At 38.8% G+C, this 14070-nt stretch overlaps 1 long non-coding RNA gene across 1 annotated transcript; it reads left to right on the top strand.

Moving 5' to 3' along the window:
• LOC110267149 lies at positions 7425–7947 on the top strand. The gene is made up of 3 exons (XR_002354498.1): positions 7425–7479; positions 7713–7809; positions 7887–7947. It is a non-coding gene; the product is annotated as an uncharacterized LOC110267149 (long non-coding RNA).

Here is a 14070-nt window from a genome sequence, read left to right on the forward strand (position 1 = left end):
TCACGTCAATTACGCGGTCGCATCACTGCCAGTTTCTCCAAAAACTCTGTTTTGTGCTTTCCTTCCATTTTTGTATGTTTCCTTTCCATCCTTTAAGTCATTCCTACCTTAGAAGATCTGAAACTACTTAACACACGAATCACGGCAATGAATGGAAATAAAGGGTAATTAAAAATAATTACTTTTAAAGCATAGGAAACATGTTTTTTTTCACATACATCATATAATAAGGAAGGGAAAGCAAAACCATGCAATTTTCATGAATAAGTGAGTGAAGGATTGAATAAATCACCTAAATTGAGCACAAAATATATCATAAAATATGGGTTTATCAACCTCCCCACACTTAAACAATAGCATGTCCTCATGCTAAATCCAAGATAAAGAGTAAGGTAAGGTTAAAGTGGTGGAATCTCATGCAATGCGATCTATTCTAAATGCAACTACCTAAATGAATTATGCAATTCTAATTGTTATTCACTTGTATATAAAACTTACATGTAGTTAAATTAATTCACATTCTCAAGGAATCATATATGCATAGCCAAACCTTAGATAATGATAAAGCACTTTTACAATTGAGATGGGAAAGAAAAATATTTTATAAACTTGCAAGACAATTAACAATTAAAGCAGAGATATATGTTGATGAGCTATTGAACCCTCACTGGATTTTGTGTTTACTCTCTAGTCACTCAGTGTTTATTGGGTTAATCACTCTATTCTTCTTTTTATCCTTACTTTCTATAACTTTGTTCTTCATCTAATCAATCAACAATTATAGAATATAGGCATACAAAAATCATGAGGTCTTTAATTAAGGTTGTAATGGGGCCAAGGTAAAGGTAAGGGTATATGTATAAGGCTAAGTGAGCTAATAAGTGAATCCTTGATTAGTCTAAGATCTCACCTAACATACATACTTTGTAAGGCAAGAATTTCTTTACCTATTCACCCAAAATTTCCCACTTTTGATGTTACATGCTCATGCATTAGTTTAAATTTTGTCCCATGTGCATTGCTTTATTTTGCATTTGGGGAATTCTTTTGTATCCCCTTTATTCAAATACTAAAAAATAAAATTTTTTTAATGCACATGGTAGTTCAATTATTTTGATTTCACATGAGCATGCTTCCCAAAATTTTTATTTTGAATTATTTTATTCTTTTTAACTTTCTACCCTTTGTTTTTATCATCCATGTTCCCAATAGGTTTCCCACACTTTAAACAATACACACTTTCTATCATAAGCTAACCAAAGATTCAACTTGGGATTTTTATTTTATTTTTCTGCTTAAGGCTAGTATTGTGGTTTATAGAATAAGAGGGAATTTAAAGGCTCAAGGGGGCTAACAAGGGTGATGTAAAAGGTAGGCTAATTTGGGATAAGTGAGCTAGAATCAAACAATGGCCTCAATCACTTTCTTGTTATGTATCTATGTTCTATAATCGGACATATAGATTAAAACAAAGTAAAGAACACCAGAATAAAAAAGAAAGGCGGAACACACAGGAATAAAGATTATAGTTTGAATGTAACCATACAATTAAGCTCAAAACTCACAGGCTGTGTGTTCTCTAACTCAAAAATCATATATCAGTTATATATGTCATGCAAGTAAAAAATTAAGAGTTCCCATTATTCTCAATGTAAATCTTAAGGTGGCTTTAAAGTTTTAGTGTTTCTCCTTGATGAAATGTTGTTAACTAACTAACATGTAATGCTATATACAAGGTGTGTGGATTGTTTTTATTATGTTAAAGTCTCTAGTTTACTTTCTTTTTATATTTTCAATTTAGACTAAGTTATCTTATGCTAAAAAGGGTAAACTATACAAATTAATCCACATTTTCTATAACTAATAAGTTAGAATTGCAACTAAACTAAATGGCTAAAATATGAACTAGAGTGCAGCATGCAGAAATATAGTAAAAATACATGAAAATAGCAATGTATAAGTACTGAGAAAATAAAAAATAAAAAGAAAAATACAGAAAAGTAACAAAATAAAATAAAAAGAGTCTGTAGTGGTTCACCAAGAAAAATATGCCAGAGATGGCGACCTCCCCACACTTAAAATGAAGCATCGTTCCTGATGATCACTCAAGCAGGGTGTGAAGGGGTGTCATCACTGGAAGGATGGGTAGCCAGAGTCTCTGTGGCGGTAGTCTGAGGATCTGCCTGCTACAGAGGAGGTGCTAACTGAATAGGGATCTCTGGGTCTGCAGCCTGAATCTGAGGTGGGGCCTCCTGCGGTGATGTAGCCTGCTCCGTGCCTGCCTACGCAGCCTCTCTCTGTGGATGGGTCTCTGTCTTGTGATCATCCGCCTCCTCCTCAGATGGCTCTGATAGTGTGTCAGGCTCGGAAGGGATGTCGCTGCCAGAACAGATCATCAGCTTCAGGTGCTCATAGCGTCGCTTCCTGCCGCTCAGATCTCTCATATCGGCGCTGGTTGCGGCGCTCCATCTGGTCTAGCTGCTGAAACAGGCGGTGTACTAGGTGATAAACTGGCTCTAAGGCAGGTGGAGGTGCAGTGGTGGTAGTAGGGGTAGTTGGGCTAGCTGTAGAGGAAGAGGGGCCAGCAGACGGTGTGGCTGTCTCACTAGAAGCTGTGAAGAATGGAGGTCTGTAGCCCAAAGCCAGAAAGTTCCTACTGTGAGGGATAATCTTCTTGCATTCTGCAGCAGATGGCTTCTCATCAGCATCCTCCCAAGGCACGTCAGCTCGACGGCCTCGCTATGTAATCAGATATGGAAAGGGGAGAGTGCCACGGATGTGGACCCTGGCCATGTAGTACCGGATGAAGCGTGGCAGGTACAGGTCCTTACCCTCCATCATACACCATAGGAGGGTGATCATAGCGGCAGGTAGCTCCGTCTCATGGGTACTCGGCATAACAAAGTTGCTCAGGATCTGATGCCATAGCCGAGCCTCATCATTTAAGTAAATCTGCTTGATTCCCTTAGGCATGGTGGTGTTCTGACCCATGACCCATGGAACAGTCGGTTCAAGGGCTATCCTTGCCTTGACGGCATCCCAGTCAAACTTCATGAAACGCATGTCCTCTTCAGCCTTTTGATAACCATCTGGCTGATCAGATTTAGGCAGAAGCTTCAGAATATCCTCAATGGCCTCTTAAGTGACCAGTATTTGCTTCCCTCTTAGGTTCATTGCATCTAGGGAAGTTTTGAAGTAATTGCAGTAAAACTCTCTTACCCAAGAAGCATTGACCTCAGTTAGGTTTCTCTCCAAGAAGAACTAGCCTCTTTGTTTAATCTGATCAGAGGTGTATTGCTGGAGTTCTTCCGGAATTTTCAGAGTCCGCTCCAGGTACAGGTTCCTGGAGGTGGTAAACACTGGATACTTTAACTCGTAGTATTTGTTTGCAAACTTGATGGGATCAGTAGCAGGGAGTAGCTGGTCAGCCTTCTCCTACGGGGTAAAGTGTTTCTCCCGCCAGGAGTCATCATGCATGATGTCCAGGATGGACATAGAGGATTCTACTTTTTTTCATTTGCCAGTTGTTGCCTTACCTTTTCCTTTTCTTTGGGTGTTATACATCCTGAAAATCAGAAATCAAGGATATAATAAAAACAGGAAAACAAGGAGGCAAATAACAAAAGAAGCACATAATGGCAAAGGAGCAGTAAAATGATGAAAATGAGTTAAGTAAATGTGCATTAAGGATTGTATAGGAGTTAGAAAACTGAGAAGAGAAATTCATAATCCAAAATGTAAGATCCATAGAATTCATGTTAATTAGGAAAACCACAAACATGAATGATGATGTTACTTTTATTTTAACTCAAGGCATGTTTTCTGAGCGTTTTCTATAATTTCTGGTGCGTGGCCTCTGTCACGCGTCCGCGTGGGTCACGTGGTCACGTCATCTGGAGTTTTCCTTATCACGCGGTCGCTTCAGTCATGCGTCCGCGTCGTATGCCTTTTGCTTAAGGCGCGCGATCGCGTCAATCACGCGGTCGTGTCACTGCCATTTCGTGCTGGAAGGCGGCCGCGTCGTCCATGCGATCGCGTCACTGCCAGTTTCTCCAAAAACTCCGTTTTGTGCTTTCCTTCCATTTTTGTATGTTTCCTTTCCATCCTTTAAGTCATTCCTGCCTTAGAAGATCTGAAACTACTCAACACACGAATCACAGCATCGAATGGAAATAAAGGGTAATTAAAAATAATTACTTTTAAAGCATAGGAAACATGTTTTTTTTCACATACATCATATAATAAGGAAGGGAAAGCAAAACCATGCAATTTTCAGGAATAAGTGAGTGAAGGATTGAATAAATCACCTAAATTGAGCAAAAAATATATCATAAAATATGGGTTTATCACTACTCCATTGACATGAATACAATTTTCATAAACGATAAAAGGGGAGAAAAGAAGACATGATAAACTGAATAAAATAATAACTGAAAATCATTTAAAGGTAAAAATAGTTCTTTGCATAAATAAACCCCAAAACCATAAACATCCATATCTGAACAGGGTTAATGAGTGATTAAAAGAGTAAGAGAATAAGGAGACAAACTAGAATAGTGGCAACTTCAATAGAGGTAGTGACTCTTCTTAATATCCAAATCCAAAGCATAAACTCTAAAACTATGAATGTGAAGGAAACCTAGAGGAAGTAGAGATTTCTCTCTAAGATTCAAAACTGAAAATAAAAACTATGCGAATGAGAATGTGTGTTGAGTCTCTGCTTGTCCCTTGGCTCTATTCTGTGTTTCTGGGCCGAAAACTGGGTCCAAACTTAGCCCAAAATCGCTCCCAGCATCTTCTGAATTTTCTGCACGTGGCGCATGTCAGCGTACGCGTCAGTCATGCATACACGTCAGGTACGCGCATGCGTCGCTGTGCAGATCTTCAAATCACGCGCACACGTGAGCCATGCATGTGCGTCGCTCCTCGCTAGTTATGTCCTTTATTTCTTGTGCTCCTTCCATTTTTGCAAGCTTCCTCTCCATCCTCTAAGCCATTCTTGCCCTATATAGCTTAAAAACACTTAACACACAGATCACGGCATCGAATGGTATAAAGGGGAATTAAAATACACAATATAAAGGCTTAGGAAGCAAGTTTTCAACCATAGAACAAAATTGGGAAGGAATTTAAAATCATGCAAATTGTATGAATAAGTGTGCAAAGGCTTGATAGAATCCACTCAAATTAGCACAAGATAAACCATAAAATAGTGGTTTATCAATCTCCCCACACTTAAACATTAGCATGTCCTCATGCTAAGCTCAAGGAGACAAAAGAATGAATGGGGGAAGGTAAGACTCATGGGATGCAACCTATGCGTGTGAATGCAACTATATGCAAAAATGTTCCTATCTACTTGGTTAAAAATAAACAAGTTCTCCAAGGCAGAAATATATCAGATTCCACTAATTCAAATCACACAATAAAAGACAAGTAAACTTGTAAGAAGACAGCTCATGAGAGCAGGGAACATAGAATCAAGCATTGAACCCTCACTGGTAGTGTATATGCACTCTAGTTGTTCAAGTGTCTAGGGTTAATTACTCTACTCTTCTCTAGTCATGCTTTCTAAAACTTTGTTCTACATCTAACCAATCAACAAATATTTAGTATACCAATGCAAACATCATGACACTACAAGAAAAAAGGCCTATGGCCACGTTTCTTTCTTGCCACGCTTTAAAAGCGTGGCCAAAAGTGATCAATGGCCACGCTTTTATGAGGGTGGCGATAGATTAGAGATTTGGGCACTTTTTTTCTTGCTACGCTTGAAAAGCGTGGCGAAAAGGGTCTACGGCCACGCTTTTATGAGGGTGACAATTGATTCGAGATTTGGCCACACTTTTTTTGCTACGCTTAAAAAGCGTAGCCATAGAGAAAATCAGGCACGCTTTTAAAGCGTGGCGATAGAGTTTTGTTATAGTAACATTTTAAAAATGTGGCCGTTTCCTACAACTCTTTTGGCACTTCAGAAGCGTGGCCAAAAAATTAAAAAAATTTTTTTTAAAAAGATTATAATTATTTAATTACACATTACACACCGTCTTTCTCCTGCGAAGCCTAAAACTCTTCCAAGTTCCAACCCTTTGTATTCACCCTAAAAAGAAGAAAGTCCCTTGCAAAGACCCTACCACATCGAAAGAACCCAGTACTCTCCGTGACTCCAGCAATCTGGAAAACATCACCGGCGCTCCCTGTTCCGGCACACTAACCCTTACCCCTTTTTAATTCACAAACCCTAACCTAACACCCACCACACTCCTCCCATTTCCCTTCACAACAGCGCCGCAGCCCCACTCCCCCTTTTCCCCTCTCCAGCGCACACAACACAATACACACACACACCACCTCACCCATGCGAAAGAGGAGAGCTCGAGGAAGGAGACACCGCCTTGCTGCAAGCTCCATCGAAGACCAGCCCGCCGCTGCTGTCGAGTCAAACCCGAGAGAGAGAGTGTGTGCAACGATGAGAGAGGAGGAGCCGTAACCAAAAGTGTCACCGCCGCTGGAGGAGCTTCGCTCTTCGCCGTTGCCGTGGAGGGGAAAGAGGACATGCTCCCATCGCGCCAGTCACCGTCGTGCTTCCTGGTTGCCGATGAGGGAGCCGCGAGAACCGTTGCCGTTGCGAGCAGGGGGACGCGCGAGAGGGAGCCCTCAGTGTGATCGCTGTCGCAGCTGTTGAGTAAATCTTCGTGGTTTTGCAGTAAATCTTCGATCATCATTTAATCATTTTTTTTAATATTACAATAAATTTGTGCTTTTAATTGTTATTACTCTTTTCCAATTGATTTTAGGAAAACGAAGTTTTACAGATTCGACAAGAAAGGGAACTCGTGGAAGGAGAGAACCGATGGTACCGTCAAATTCCCGAAGAACAAGGTTACTAGCAAGGTTTGGCTTCTCATCTGAACACAATTGATTTGTGCTTATTTGTTTATGTTGTTTATTCTGATTCATTTGTGCTTCCCTAGTTCTCTGATTCTTCCGTTCGTAAGTAGTTAGAGAAGTTTATATTATATTTGTTTGAGCCTCATATAATAATGTCGAACGTGGTTCTTTTGCTGTCATTATAGTAGTTAAATCTAAGAAGGTTAATTGGTTCATTTGTGCAACTAAGTTTTGTTCTTTTTGTTCTGTGTTTATGCTGAACAAAATCATTGCTGAGTGTGGTTCTTTAGCTGTAAGCACTCCAAATCATTGAAAAAGGTAATTCATGGATTCCATATTTTTTTCATTTGAAAATCATACTAGAACAATATAATCTGATATGAGAAGCTGTTAATGAGCTTGATTTATATTTATAAGAAATTATAAACTAATTGATTGAATAGGTTATCTGCTTTTGCTTTGCTGCTGCTACCTGACTCTGTTCCAATCTTAGCCTCAGGTGCCTTTTTCCTGTATTTCTAGAATTTCTCTCAAGAGCTTCAAAAGCTTGAGGAATATTGCATGAACTAGAAATTCATTGATTTAATGGTACCTATATATATAACTCTCTTATTAATGCTTTTACTTTGTTTAACTTTCTTCAGCACCGCTTGGTTCATCTGTATTTGACCTAATGAGCTGAACTAATTGAAATCTCAATATTGAGTTGCTTGATTCATAGTACTAAGTTTGATGAGAAGAAAATTGAGTTGATACTTATTTAATTTTTGTTATTTTATTTATTTAACACCATGTTTGTATTTGAGTATTATTATTCATAGTACAAGGTTTCCATTGGAGTAGCTTGTAATCTTTCTTGGCCTGCTGACCGTCTCGTGATCCAAGTCCTAGATGATTTCTACGGACCCCGTGGTTAAGGTGCATATATTTTAATTGTGCAGTGAGGAATTAAGAAGTGGAATTAATTAATTTGCTTTGTTTGTGTTGATTTGTAGCAAATGGTGGAAATGGAATGTCAGAGATGGGTGAGCAAAGGGATAAACATAATGTACCAAAATAAGAGAGAACAGAACAGGGTACAAAGTGGGTGCGTTAAACACAATTTGATCATTTAGACACAGGCATCCTTGCACAGGCACACACTTGCTCTCACAATCATTTTCTTTTTTTTTTGTGATTCAATTCTAGAGATATAGAGGTTTTATTTTTCCTCTTTGTATCTTATTTTGACTTTTTCCTTTCTATATGAGCCTTTTTTTCTCTTAATTTATGTTTATATATATTTTTATGTTTTTCTTTCTGCTTATGATAATTTTTTAGAGCTCTTGGTTTGTTAGATACATGGATCTGGTGCAATAGATAGAGAAATAGAAGCCAATTGGGGTGTTGTAAGGATTTTCAAGCCTGTGAGATCAGCCACTTCCAACACCCCCTAACTCCCTCTTCATTCTTGTTCATTTTTTTCTGTTTCCTTTTTTCCATTCTTGTGCCATATCCTGTTTTTGGTTTCTGTGGAGTACTCAGAATGTGCAGATATTGCTGGGACTCCTCTTGATGGATGTACTGAAATACCAACTTGTCCAGTTTGCCTCGGTAGGCTGCATTTGATTTTGCTGTGGCTTTGTGTATTTTGCTTCGTTCATTATTTTTTAAGAGGATGGAAACAATCTTGTGAAAATGATGTTTTATGATTTATGTTTCTGGTTTGCTCTTTGAATGATAGAGAGATTGGACCCAGATAGAAGTGGAATACTCACTACACTTTGCGATCACTCCTTTCAATGCCCTTGTGTTTCAAAGTGGACATACTTATCTTGCCGGGTAAGCAGGTTTTTCATTCCTTCAATTCTTGTTTTCACTTTGTATTGAAGTTCTTATTTTGGCTGGTTTAGGCAATTCTATTATCACAAAATTATCTTATGAACCACTTTACATTTAATAGATATACTATCTTGTAGACATAGTTCCACATCATCATTTGATAGGATAGCATTTTAATTTTCTAACAACACTAAGTCTTCATTGTTATTAGCACCACTGTTTCTGAGAATATTTCCCATTTCAATACATGGTTAGTGATTCATTGTTATTTCTCAAAAACAGATTTTTGATGAATACAACCCTCTTCTAACATCTCAGCTGGAAACTCAAAGACAAGTAAGTTGACACTGATGCTCCTGAAACTCATTCTCTGGGATATTTTAATAACTATGGAAAACAGAGTCTTTGCTTTGGATGTATGAAATAGACTATATTATGTCATCAAGGTTGACTGGAAACTACTTGTTCCTGACATATTAGATGTATTATAATTACAGGAGTGGTTAGAATTTAGGGGTACTGAACCTGCATACTTTGGTTTATGATAAAATGCTTTAGGATTATAGCTAAAGCTAAATAATGATACCCTCCATGTGATGATTTTTTTATGCAATAATATTGTTGATGATGTGTGACTGAACTCGAATTCTCTTTGTGCCGTTGTTGTTGTAGTATTATGAATCTTTGCTGGCAGAGGCAAAATGCAAAGTGGACAGTTCTGTCTCTGAAGCAGTGGAGAAAGCTGTAACTTCTGGATTGCAGGACATCCAAGAGAAACTGGAAAATTGTACAGAAGACAGAAATGGTGTTGCTGAGGTGAGGAAGGAAGTTTGAGGGCTAAAGAAAGGAGGAACACCAAGGGTTTAAGTTGTATTGTTCTTGTATTTTTTTTTAGTTTTTAGTTTTGAAATTTGAACTCGAGATTTATTTTGTATTTGAACATTAGTTTTTTAATGTATAACTAATGTATAAAATAATTATAGCAAAAATTATATGTCACTAATGACTGTTTAATTTGTCTTGTAATAAAAATTGCATACTATATTTATAGGTTTGGTAATGAAAAAAAGCATTGAAAATTTATATTGCGCAGCGATGAAGATTTAGTCAGAAAAATAATTTTTTTTTTTAATTTGATAAGGCTTTCGCCACGCTTTCAAAGCGTGGCCCTATCTCGCTATCGCCACGCTTTCAAAGCGTGGCCATATCTCGCTATCGCCACGCTTTCAAAGCGTGGCCATATCTCGCTATCGCCACGCTTTCAAAGCGTGGCCATATCTCCCACATACATCCATGCTTAAAAGCGTGGCAATATGTAAAAAGCGTGGCTAAAAAAGCATGGCGATAGGTCACCAAAAACGTGGCGATAGAGCAACCGCCACGCTAGCAGTTGTTACCCTTTCAAAAGCATGGCGGTAGCTCCAAAAGCATGGCGAAAAGCTATTGCCACGCTTTTTTTAGCTTTTCGCCACGCTTTAAAAGCGTGGCAATAGAGGTATTTTCTTGTAGTGTGAGGTCTTTTCAAAGTTGTAATGGGGCTAAGGTAAGGGTGAGGATATATGTATGGCCAAGTGAGTTATAATATGAATATTTGACTAACCTAAGCTCTCACCTAACACACACACTCTATATAACTCTAAAATCATGCCTAGCTGCCCGGAATTCCGACTTTTGTATATTTTCACATACTCATGTATCAAATTTTCTTTAATTTCACCACATATGCATTGATCTTTTATTAAACTTAATATTGGGGTGATTTTATCCCCTATTTATTTATATTTATATTTATATTTTTTATTTTTAACTTTTATTTTTTTATTTTTTTATTAGAGGCATGAAAGCAAACATAACATATCAATGCACATGGTTTTTCTGGTCTCACATGAGTATGTACCCAAATTTTCAATATCTTGGCAATAAAACTCAACACTTTCTCATCAACCCAAGTTCCCACAATTCCCCACACTTAATTGATACACAATCTCTATCTTAAGCTAACAAAAGATTCAATTGGGGTAATTAATTATTTTTCTGCTTAAGGCTAGTGATGTGGTAAAATACAGAACAAATAGGGATTAAAAGGCTCAAGGTGGCAAACAAGTTTGATTGAAATGGTAGGCTATTTGGGATAAGTGAGCTAATAACATATGATGGCCTCAATCATACGTATGCATACAAATACACTAAACAATGGACATATAGAATGGAACAAACTATAGATTACAGTCAGAGAGAAGAAAACACACAAGAGAAAAAAAATCGTGGTTAGATAATGTAACCATATAATTAAGCTCAAATCTCACAAGTTGTGTGTTCTTAGCTATAATTCATGTTCCGAATTACAATCTTCAAAACAAGTTTAACAAAAATTTTCAATTTAAATTAGTGAAACATTATAAAATAGGGTCTTGAAGAGAAAGTCATTACTTTAACTAAGCAAAACATACATGCAAACAACTATTATCATGCAATCTATCCTATCTAACAAAGGAAAAACTAAAATGTTGGTGTTAAGAGAGAAAAGTTACTTCCGGAAGTCAAGGACTGACCTCTCCACAATTAAGGCTTGGCACGGTCCTCCGTGCCATCAGTAAGGAACAAGGTAGGGCTGGAAGCTTCGCCTCCGCTGTCTGGTTCGCCATGGCTCCTTATACTACTGGATGAAGGGGAGTCCGGGGTGTCCTTCTGTTCCGGAGGTGGGTGAGTACCAACTATGAGGTCCTTCAGGTAGCTGTATCGGCGCCTGTTCCGGCGCTCCATTTGCTCCATCAGTTGGTCTTGCCGGTTGAATCTCTCAAGGATCTGAAGGAACATCTAATGGGTGGATGGTGCTTGTGGTGTGGATGATGGTGGAGTAGAAGAAGGAGGAGTATCCAAAGATGGGCCTGCAAGCCGGCTCGCAGAGGGAACTGGTGGCTCGATGTATTTCCCATTCGGGATATACTGGTCGTCCCTAGGGATCATGACCTTCGTGTCTCCTACCCGATAGGACACACCTACTGCAGAGACTAAATCTGAAACTAAGGCGGTGAAAGGTAGGTTACCTACAATCTGTACGTGTCCCATGGCTTGCCGGATGTGTCGGGGCAGGTTGAGGGGTTGCTCGATCAAGATGCACCAGATGAGAACGGCCATGTCTGCTGTGAAGGTCGACTCGTGAGTGCTCGGAAATATATAGTGGGACATAATTTGTGCCCACACGCGAGCCTCCAAGGTAAGTGACTGGGCTAAGATGCTCTTGGGTTTCGACCGATGCGGCCCATAGATCCAGATACTGCCAGGTTGGACTATAATCCAAGGACGCTATCCCAATCTAACTGATACATCTGGTGCTTAAGAGAGGCTTCTTGATATGCATCCAATCTCTCTGGACTAGGTGGAAGATCCAGTGCTCACTGTATGGCACTCTCGGAGATAGGGACTTGTTGCTGACGAACATAAACAGTCTGCAGGGTAGGCGAGTAGAAGTTGGAGTAAAATTCAACTACCCATGATAAGTTGGCCTCTCACGGCCGCCTCCTCAAAAATCTCCACGGTCTCCTCTCTATTCGGGGCTCCACAAAATTAACAAAGTGTGTTGGAACAATGAGTAGGTGCTGATTGTTGTAGTTCCTCTCGGCTAGGATGGGGAACATCTGTTCGTAGTAACGGTTAGTGAACTGTATAGAGTCCCATGCGGGAAAGGCTTTCTCTGATTCATCAACTTTAATGATACTATTCACCCGCTTTGTTGGCGGCTTTATGCTTGTAGATGGAAGCGCCTTAGCTGGTGCTCTCTTGGTTCCTCTCCTTGCCGGTGGCTTGTTAGTGGCTTTCTCTTTGCCTTTCTTGGTACCCATGCCTAAGGAAGAAAGAAAGAGGACGACTGTGAAAGATATATATATATATATATAACTAAAAATAGGAGAGAGAAAATTCCAAGTGATAATGAATGCCAAAAAAGATAGTAGCTTAAATACATGGTAGCTACAACATGTAGGTAAGACAGCAATTAAGATCAAGAAGGCAATTCAGAATAATTAGATGCAAGAGGGTTTATGGCATGCAGAAAGGGGCATGAGAGGCACAACTCAAGCATCAATTATTAAATGTGGCAAATTAAAGAGCACTTGTTATGATGACAATTGTGAATGATAATCCGAATTACATGTGGATTACAAATGTTGTGAAAAAGAGGCATTCAAGTAAAAGGGTAAAAGAAAATAGGATTCAAAAAGCCATAGGAGCTACACTTGGTATGAAAGTTAAAATAGGAATGAAAATAATGTATCCAAATGTATATGAGAGCCAAAATTAAATGTCAATTATCAAATCACTCCTCATAATATCCACAAGTTTAATGATTAGAAGGTACTACCCAAATAAAACTCCAATACCAACATAAAAATGCATGGAAAAAAGAAAAGAATGAAAAAGGAACCACAAATAACTAAGCATGAAAGAAAGATTTAGAAGAAAGAAAAATAAATAATGCAATAATTGAAAGAAGAAAGAAAGAGTAGAGGAGAAAAGAAAAGAACCTGATGTAGAAGATGACAAAGGGAGGAGGAAAGTGGTAGATAGTAAGAAGGAATAAAGAAGAAAGAGGGAAGAATTAGGAATGAAAAAGAACTAGGATTGGGGGAGGGAAGAGTAGAAAGCAGGCGGCATACTGCTTTAATTGTGCGTTGCATGCAACACGTACGCATACGGCACGCGTACGCGTGGGTCGCGCAAATTTAATAGTGACGTGTAAGCGTTACGCGTGCCTTTGATTGTGCGAATCACACGAAGGCAGCCACGCGCACGCACAACCCTCTGTTCGTTCTGGGCTGGGGCCAAAATCGCATGCGACGCGTGCGCGTCAGGCACGCGCATGTGTGGATGATCATTAATTGAAAATGACGCGTACGTGATGAGCGGATAATTTATACGCTTTTTGGCATTGTTTTTAAGTAGTTTTTAGTATGATTTAGTTAGTTTTTAGTATATTTTTATTAGTTTTTAAATAAAAATCAAATTTCTAGACTTTACTATGAGTTTTTGTGTTTTTCTGTGATTTCAGGTAATTTCTGGCTGAAATTGAGGGACTTGAGCAAAAATCTGATTCAGAGGCTGAAGAAGGACTGCAGATGCTGTTGGATTCTGACCTCCCTGCACTCGAAATGGATTTTCTGGAGCTATAGAAACCCAATTGGCACGCTCTCAATTGCGTTGGATAGTAAATATTCAAGGCTTTCCAGCAATATATAATAGTCCATACTTTGCCCGAGTTTTGATGATGCAAACTGGCGCTCAAACGCCAACTTCCTGCCCTATTCTGGAGTTAAACGCCAGAAACAGGTTGCAAATCAGAGTTAAACATCAGAAACAGGC

Source organism: Arachis ipaensis, chromosome B09 (assembly GCF_000816755.2).
Source record: "Arachis ipaensis cultivar K30076 chromosome B09, Araip1.1, whole genome shotgun sequence".
NCBI classification, from domain to species: Eukaryota; Viridiplantae; Streptophyta; class Magnoliopsida; order Fabales; family Fabaceae; genus Arachis; species Arachis ipaensis.